Source organism: Bison bison, unplaced genomic scaffold (assembly GCF_000754665.1).
Source record: "Bison bison bison isolate TAMUID 2011002044 unplaced genomic scaffold, Bison_UMD1.0 scf7180017864338, whole genome shotgun sequence".
In the NCBI taxonomy this organism is placed as follows: Eukaryota; Metazoa; Chordata; class Mammalia; order Artiodactyla; family Bovidae; genus Bison; species Bison bison.
The window spans coordinates 2,061,180-2,070,651 of NW_011494910.1; the positions used below are offsets into that span (position 1 = coordinate 2,061,180).

Here is a 9,472-nt window from a genome sequence, read left to right on the forward strand (position 1 = left end):
AGCTGAATGTCTTTTCATGTGCCTATTGCCCATCTATGTATCTTCTTTGGAGAAATGTCTACTTGGGTCTTCTGTCCATTTTTAGATTGAGTTGTTTGGGTTTTTTGTTATTGAGTTGTATGAGTTGTTTGTATACAATTTTGGAAATGAACCCCTGGTCTCGTGCTGCAAATATTTTCTCCTAGTCTGTAGGCTATCTTTTTGTTTTCTTCATGATATTCTTTGCTGTGCAAAAGTTTCTAAGTTCGATTAGGTCCCAGTTGTTCATTTTTGCTTTCACTTCTATTGTCTTGGGAGACTGACCTAAGAAAATGACGCTTCAATTTAAGGCTTAACATGTATTTGACTGGAGTAGAGGGAGACATAGAGAATTTAGAAAGTTGACAATATTAAGTTAACTTGAAAGAATAACTGTCCCCTAAGCAATGGGGAACTACTAAATTTTGGCTCATTAATGTTCCAATTTCTCACTCAAGGAATACACATTAGATTTGCAGATCAGGAAGCAACAGTTAGAACTGGACATGGAACAACAGACTGGTTCCAAATAGGAAAAGGAGTACATCAAGGCTGTGTATTATCACCCTGCTTATTTAACTTCTATGCAGAGTACATCATGAGAAACGCTGGGCTGGATGAAGCACAAGCTGGAATCAAGATTGCCAGGAGAAATATCAATAACCTCAGATATGCAGTTGACACCACCTTTATGGCAGAAAGTGAAGAAAAACTAAAGAGGCTCTTGATGAAAGTGAAAGAGGAGAGTGAAAAAGTTGGCTTAAAGTTCAACATTCAGAAAACTAAGATCATGGCATCTGGTCCCATCACTTCATGGCAAATAGATGGGGAAACAGGGGAAACGGTAGCTGACTTTATTTTGGGGGGCTCCAAAATCACTGCAGATGATGATTGCATCCATGAAATTAAAAGACACTTACTACTTGGAAAGAAAGCTATGACCAACCTAGACAGCATATTAAAAAGCAGAGACATTAGTTTGTCAACAAAGATCCGTCTAGTCAAGGTTATGGTTTTCCCAGTAGTCATGTATGGATGTGAGAGTTGGACTATAAGGAAAGCTGAGTGCAGAAGAATTGATGCTTTTGAACTGTGGTGTTGGAGAAGACTCTTGAGAGTCCCTTGGACTGCAAGGAGATCCAACCACTCCATCCTAAAGGAAATCAGTCCTGGGTATTCATTGGAAGGACTGATGTTGAAGCTGAAATTCCAATACTTTGGCCACCTGGTGTGAAGAGCTGACTCATTTGAAAAGACCCTGATGCTGGGAAAGATTGAGGGCAGGAGGAGAAGGGGACGACACAGGATGAGATGGTTGGATGGCATCACCGACTCAATGGACATGAGTTTGGGTGGACTCCGGGAGTTGGTGATGGACAGGGAGGCCTGGTGTGCTGCAGTTCATGGGGTCGCAAAGAGTCGGACACGACTGAGCGACTGAACTGATGTCCTCATGAGAAAAGGAGATTAGGATACAAAGTACACAGACAGAAGGGTAAACATGAAGACAAATTTTTTTAAAATTTGAAGTATAAAATATTTGAAAGGAATATATACAGGTATAAATCCTAAAAGACTAAATGGTTGCAGGGGTAAATACCAAACTCAGGATAATGGTTCCCTCTTCAGATGAAGGAGGGAAATGTCATCGGAGAAGAGACTGAAGGGGAACTTTTAAAAATACTTATTTTTATTTATTTATTTGGTTGCACAGGGTCTTAGCTGTGGCATGTGGGAACTAGTTCCCCAACCAGGGATCAAATCCAGGGCCCCAGCACTGAGAGATCAGAGTCAGCCCCTGGATCACCAGGAGAGTCCCACATGCAGGACTTTTTTGTACAGGTAATGTTCTTTATGAAGAATTGTGGGGGAAAGGAGTCATATTCTTCATTACACTTTTTTACATGTCTGAAATAGTTTCTTACAGCTTTTCAGAAAGGCCAATAACATTGGCTTTTAATTCCTTTAAAGCTGCAGTAGGCCTTAGAAAATTTATTCAATTCACTCCTTTTACATTACAGATTGGGGAAACTAAAGACCTGTGGAACTTTCTGGTTTCTAGAATAGTTAGACTAAACCCAGATTTCCTGTTTATCAAATACATGGTTTGTGAGCACAGTTCTTAGAGAAGGAAGCGGTGATCACTGAATCAGTTATGATCTTGTTAACCCAATTTTGTTTTCTTTTTTGGCAAGTTTACTTGACTGGTAGAAGAAATACTATAGATACGATTTGTTTTCATTATAGCAAGTCATTTATTTATTTATTTTTTTATGGACTCCTTGGGAAAGGTCAGAGAAATGTTGCCAAATGTTGACCTTTATTAGGTGGGATAATTGGTTTAAGAACAACTCTGGAAGAGAACTCTGGAATCCTGAACCAGAGTCAACTATGAGGGGTAAGCTCTATTCTTTTTAAAAAATAACTTACTTATTTTTGGCTGTGCTGGGTCTTCACTGCTGTTCAGGCTTTTTCTCTAGTTGTGGAGAACAGGAGCTATCCTCTAGTTGTGGTCTGCAGCCTCCTCACCACACAGGCTTCTCTTAATGTGGGACACTGGCTCTAGCACAGGTGGGCTTCATTAGCTGCAGCACATGGGCTCAGAATTTGCTGCTCGTGGGCTCTAGAGCACAGGCTCAGTAGTTGTGGTACATGGGCTTAGTTGTTCTGCAGCATGTGGGATCTTCCTGGACCAGGGATTGAAGCTGTGTTTTCTGTATTGGCAGGTGCATTCTTTTACCACTGAGCCACCAGGGAAGCCCCAGCTCTATTCTTAATAATTTCCTACTCAACATATTTATCAAGGCTTTAAATGAAAATAATTTGTATAATTATAATAATTTGATTATAATTGTTAATCAACAATATGCAAAAGTGAGAGAGCTAATCCCTCCTGACTCTCCAGGCAAGGCCAGCTGCAGCTCTCATTGCACTTAGCACGTTCTCTTTACCTGGACATTCTGACGGCACCTCCAGACTCCAGGCGTCACTCCACTCCAGTTGAGTGACGCCCCCACAATCCTGGGCTCGGCGGAAAGCGGCTCATGGAAGGTTGGTGCTTGGTACATAGTAGGTGTTCAACAAATACTTGTGGACCTTAAACTGAATTGCGTAACAGGATCATAATCCAAAAAGTCCAGTAGACAGTAGGAAAGGACCTAAAATAACCAGGTACTAGTTAAAAGATATAAGACAAATTTCTGTTTGGGATTTTTAAAAATTAAAATTAATTGCAGAAAAAGAGAGGAGAAATAGTTAACAGTTCACCTAGAAAAGCCTTCTGGGAGCAAGTGTGAAAAAGGAATTAATTCTTCAGCTCATTTACAGAATTCTGATTTCTACCTAAGTCGGAGGTGATGCCAGAAACAGAGCAAGGTGCAATGTGCAAATAGAGGTCATTGCCTCATTTTATTTTGCATAGGTGTGTATCTGGTTCCGGGAGGCACATTTTAAATAGGACAAACAGGTTCTTGAAGCCACAGCAGATAAGTAATTGAAAGCTCTGAGGGGATTTTCAGCAAGCAGGAAAACGAAAGGTTAGAGATGGGACATGGTAGCTGTCTGCAAAAAAAAAAAAAAAAGAAAGAAAAATAGTATTTATGTTAGAAAGAATGAAGCCTTAGTCTTCTCCAAAGTGCAGAACTAAAACCAGTAGAGGTGGTAAAATAACATATTTCAGCTCAAAAATTCCTCGACTATCTAGACTCATCCTACAGTAAACGAAATGAAGTATTGGGAGGGGTCCTGCCATTTGGCACCGGCAAACAGCATGCCTGAGAAGTTTGTTGAAGGCACTTGTGTGTTGTGAGAGTAGGCTAGACGACTTGATTATGTGATCCAAATAAGCTCCACCTCATTGTCCTCTGCACTTCTCTTTTAACATTTACCACATATTTTGTAGTAATCTGTGTCTGTACTAATCTTATCCTCGCCTAATTAGCGTCAACACTAGCGTGCCGCTCCACCATGTCTGGGGAGTAGGAATGAATAATCTAACACCGAAAAGCAGAGGGGCTGGCTTTTCAGCTTTCTGAAGAGCTGAAAAGGTGTCTCTGATGGTGCTTTTAGCTTTCTCCCCTTCCTGTTTTTGTTTTGTTTTTTTTTTTAACTCTCCCAGGACACGTTTATAAATAGCATTAAGCCCCTGCGATTTCCTCAAATGGAAACCTCAGAAGTCTTAGTTGTCCAGGCCCTACTACTATCTTTCCCCGGACTGGCATCCCCTCTATGGTAGGGCCGGCTCAGCCTTCTTGCTCTCTAGCCCTCCCACTGGCCCATCTATGATTTCCGGAGGCCTCACCGGAAGCTCCTGTGGGCGATGGGTTGGGGAGGCCGGAAGTTGCGTCTTCACTACTCGCCGTTTCAAAATGCTGCTAAGACCTTAGGGACAGTTGAGTGACGCCCCCACAACCCTGGGCTCGGCGGAAAGCGACTCATGGAACGGCCGTGAGGTGTGGCTTTTGGGTTTTGTTGGCGAGGTGCCGGCAGGCCGGGGGCGGGGGTGGGGGGTGGGAGAGACGCGGCCAGGTGTGCGGCCCGGGGCAGGGGGTGGCCGGCGGGAGGAGCCAGAGGAGTGGGTGGCGGCGTGCGGAAGGTCGCCTGGCGAGGCCGGGCTGGTGGGGTAAGCGCCACGCGACGCGAATCCGCCGAGGACGATGGTGGGAGTGCAGTGACTAGGCGCAGGTCTGCCGGCGGGTTACCGACCGGAAGTCGGGATAGATGGACGGTGCTCGATAGGACGCAAAGTGTGGGGATGACTGAGGCACTTTGGAGGAAAGGCGGGAAAGGGAGGAGAGAATGACACTGCAGTGTCTTCAAGATTTTATGGTAGTGATTTTCAGGGCCACGGACCATCTGTCTCAGAGGCACTTGAGTACTCGTTTGAAGACTGCTCATTTGGGGGCCACACCCATACTTCCCCTAACAGAATATCAGGAGCTGGAGCTCGGGAAGGTGTATTTTAATCAGCGCGTTCTCCTGTTGGTTCTTGTACACGCCCAAGTTTGAAAACCATTGTTATAAAGCGACACACAGAGAAAATGCTGCTGCTCTTTTCCTTCATCTCGGAAGCTCCTCTAGGAAGCTCCTCCTTGCCGTGGGATGTTGGAATGGGAAACAAGTATCGAAGGTCCTTGGTACTTTTTGGTATTAAGTATCACTACATCTCAGTTTGGATTTGGTCTCCTCCCTCTTACGTGGGCTCCCCGGGTGGTTCAGCGGTAAAGAATACGCCTGCAATGCAGGAGTCGTAGGTTGAATCCCTGGGTCGGGAAGATCCCCTGGAGGAGGGCATGGCAACCCACTCCAGTACTCTTGCCTGGAGAGTCCCGTGGACGGAGGAGCCTGGCGGGCTACTGTCCATGGGGTCGCAAAGAGTCGGACACGACTGAAGCGACTTAACACGCGTGCACGTACTCCTCATTCATTTCTGCCACGAAAAGTTCATTTCGTTTAGAGTATTTACTTAAGAATATTTTGTTTCACAGTATAGTCAGGATCACAACTTTTTATTTTATAGTTTTTTTAAAAAATCAAAATACTATTTGCGTGTTGTTGAAGAAAACCACACAGTACAGAAGTGTGTAAAATGAACTGTCCATTAACCTGCCCCCTCCTCAAGCTAGCTACCCTTAACTGCTGGATATTATGTTCTTCCTGACTTTTTCCACATGTATTCTTACTTTTAAACAACAATGGGGTCATTCTGTATCTATTATTCTGCACCTTAAATTTTTCAGTAGCAACATCAGAGAAAGCTTTCCATAAAGTGTACATATAATATTTTCTTTTAAGGACTTGAGTATCGTGCACAAGAATTTCTTCAGGGGATTTTTAGGTTGTTTCCTAAAGCATATTGTTTGTTTTGCAAACTGTGCTGGAGTATATTCTTGCTACACTCTTCACTTTTTTAGGTGTGTAGCAGATCTGGTAAGAACTAAAACAATATCTGAATGGTAGTTGTTTTTTTTTTTCCCCCTAAAGAAAAAAGTTGGTTTTATTCTTTTCAGGTATCTAGCTGAAAGGGAATCAGACAGTAGTGTTTAGTAGAGGCACTCAGGACTTCAAAGAATTGATAACAATGATTAGTTTTGCTAACTTCTGACAAAAACCTTTTATTTTAGTTAGTCTTTAAATTATAGTTGTGTTCAAAGGTAGAGATCAAAGATCAGATATAAGAGTCTCTTGGACTAAGTGTAGGGTAAAAATCACTGTTCCATTATCCTTGAGAGATGTATAAGACTGTTCTTGCACTCTGATTTCAGTCCAGGAGGGGACACACATAAAAACATAAAATTAGTATTGTGGGTATTTTAATAGAGGTGCTTTAGTGTCATCATCTTCTTTGGGGAGTCAGAAAAGCCTTGACTAAGGAGGTGACTAGAAACCAAGATGAGTAGTTTTTTCAAGCTACAATTGGCAAACACATGGGGTTTTTGTGATTTCTTACAGGAAATGGCAACCTACTTCAGTATTCTTGCCTGGAGAATCCCATGGACAGAGGAGCCTGCCAGGCTACAGTCCGTGGGGTGGCACAGAGTCAGACACGATTGAGCACACTCAGCATACATTTATTGTGTACCATTCAATGGGGTAATAAAACCCACTGTTTTAATTCAGTATTGCTTTTTCTTTTTTCCCACCTTTGTGGTGAAATATTTTAAAGTTTCACAGCTGTGTCATTTTATTTACCTTTAAATATGTCATGATGTAGCTCTTACTAAGTTGTTCAGTCACTGAGTCATGTCTGACTTGTTGCCACCACATGAATTACAGAATGACGGGATTCCCTGTCCTTCACTATTTCCCAAATTTCCTCAAACTCATGTCCATTGAGTCGATGATGCCATCCAACCATCTCATCCTCTGTTGCCCTCAGTCTCCTCCTGACCTCAGTCTTTCCCAGCATCAGCGCCTTTCCCAGTGAGTCTGGCTGTTTTGCATCAGGGGCCAAAGTATTGAAGTTTCAGTTTTAGCATCAGTCTTCCAATGAATATTCAGGATTGGTTTCCTTTAAGATTGACTGGTTTGATCTTCTTGCTGTCCAAGGGATTCTCAAAAGTCATCTCCAGCACCACAATTCAGAAGCTTTGGTGCTCAGCTTTCTTTCTTGTCCAGCTCTCACATCCGTATATGATTACTGGAAAAACCATAGCTTTAACTATACAGACCTTTGTCGGCAGAGTAACGTCTCTGCTTTTTAATATACTGTCTAGGTTCGTCATTGGAGAAGGAAATGGCAACCCACTCCAGTATTCTTGCCTGGAGAATCCCAGGGACGGGGGAGCCTGGTGGGCTGCTGTCTATGGGGTCGCACAGAGTTGGACACGACTGAAGCGACTTAGCAGCAGCAGCAGCAGCAGCAGCAGGTTCGTCATAGCTGTTCTTCCAAGGAGCAAGCGTCTTTTAATTTCATGGCTGCAGTCACCACCTACAGTGATTTTGGAGCCCAGGAAAATATAATCTGTCGCTGTTTGCTCTTTTTCCCCATCTATTTGCCATGAAGTGATGGGACCAGATGCCGTGATCTTAGTTTTTTAATGTTGAGTTTTAAGCCAACTTTTTCCAGTGTCTTTCACTTTCATCAAGAGGCTCTTTAGTTCCTCTTCACTTTCTGCCACTGGGTGATGTTATGTGCATATCTGAGGTTATTGATATTTCTCCCAGCAATCTTGATTCCAGCTTGTGAGTCATTAAGCCAGGCATTTTGCATAATGTACTTGGCCTAGAAGTTAAATAAGCAAGGTGATAGTGTACAGCCTTGACGTACTGCTTCCCCAGTTTTGAACCAGTCCATTGTTCCGTGTAGGATTCTAACTGTTGCTTCTTATCCTGTTTACAGGTTTTTCAGGAGAAAGATAAGGTGGTCTGGTATTTTCATCTCTTGAAGAATTTTTCAGTTTGTTGTGATCCACACAGTCAGAGGCTTTAGCAAAGTCAATAAAGCAGAAGTATATGATTTTTTTGAATTTCCTTGCTTTTTCTGTGATCCAGTAGGTGTTAGCAATTTGATCTCTGGTTCCTCTATCTTTTCTAAATCCAGCTGTACATCTAGAAGTTCACGTACTGTTGAAGCCTAGTTTGAAGGATTTTGAGCATGATCTTGCACGTGTGAAATGAGTGCAATTGTACGGTAATTTGAACATTCTTTGGACTCGCCTTTCTTTGCGATTGGAATGAAAACTGATCATTTCCTGTCGTGTGACCACTGCTGAGTTTTCCAAATCTGGTGGCATATTGAGTGCAACACTTTAACAGCATCATCTTTTAGGATTTAAAATAACTCAGCTGGAATTCCATCACCTCTACTAGCTTTGTTCATAGTGATGCTTCCTAAGGCTGTGAAGACCCTTGTCTTCACAGTCCAGGATGTCTGGCTCTAGATGTGTGACCACACTGTGGTGGTTATCTGGGTCATTAAAACCTTTTTTGTACAGTTCTTCTGTGTATTCTTGCCACCTCTTCTTAATATCTTCTGCTTCTGTTAGGTCCATACCATTTCTGTCCTTTATTGAGCCCATGTTTGCATGAAATGTTCCTTTGGCATTTCTAATTTTCTTGAGCAGATCTCTAGTCTTTCCCATTCTATTGTTTTTCTCTATTTGCATTGATCACTGAGCAAAGCTTTCTTATCTCCCCTTGATATTTTCCTGAACTCTACATTTAGTTGGTTAAATCTTTCCTTTTCTCCTTTGCCTTTCGCTTCTCTTCTTTTCTCAGCTGTTTGTGAGACCTCCTCTGACAACCACTTTACCTTCTTGCATTTCTTTTTCTTAGGGAAGGTTTTGGTCACCACCTCCTGTACAGTGTATGAACCACCATCCGCAGTTCTTCAGGCAGTCTGTCTACCAGATCTAATCTCTCAAATCTATTCGACATTTCCACCATATAGTCATAAGGGATTTGATTTAGGTGATACCTGAATGGCCTAGTGGTTTACCCTACTTCAATTTGAGTCTGAATTTTGCAATAAGGAGCTGATGATCAGAGCACAGTCGGCTCCAGGTCTTGTTATTGTTGACTACGTAGGGGGTCTCCATCTTCAGCTGCAGTGGATGTAATCAGTCTGATTGCAATATTGACATCTGGTGATGTCCATGTGTAGAATCGTCTCTTGTGTTGTTGGAAGAGGGTTTTGCTATGACCAGTGTGTTCTCTGGGTAAAACTCTTATTAGCCATTCCCTTGCTTCAATTTGTATTCCAAGGCCAGATTTGCCTCTTTAGTCAGTTCAGTCACTCAATCGTGTCCGACTCTTGGCGACCCCATGAATCGCAGCACGCCAGGCCTCCCTGTCCATCACCAACTCCCGGAGTTCACTCAGACTCAAGTCCATCGAGTTGGTGATGCCATCCAGCCATCTCATCCTCTGTCGTCCCCTTCTCCTCCTGCCCCCAACCCCTCCCAGCATCAGAGTCTCTTCCAGTGAGTCAACTCTTTGCATGAGGTGGCCAGAG

General features: G+C 42.9%; 1 protein-coding gene across 4 annotated transcripts in view; it reads left to right on the top strand.

The window, feature by feature from the left end:
* The first annotated feature begins 2,135 nt into the window (after window positions 1-2,135).
* MDM4 (MDM4, p53 regulator) overlaps window positions 2,136-9,472 on the top strand; it is a 42,259-nt gene continuing 34,922 nt past the window's right edge. For 2 of the 4 annotated variants that reach the window (XM_010854157.1, XM_010854161.1), the window contains exon 1: window positions 2,136-2,416. The gene's annotated coding sequence lies outside the window, so the exon portion shown is untranslated. Of the gene's footprint in view, window positions 2,417-2,716; window positions 4,470-9,472 lie in introns of those variants that run through there. The other 2 variants (XR_826507.1, XM_010854156.1) reach the window with 1 other exon arrangement.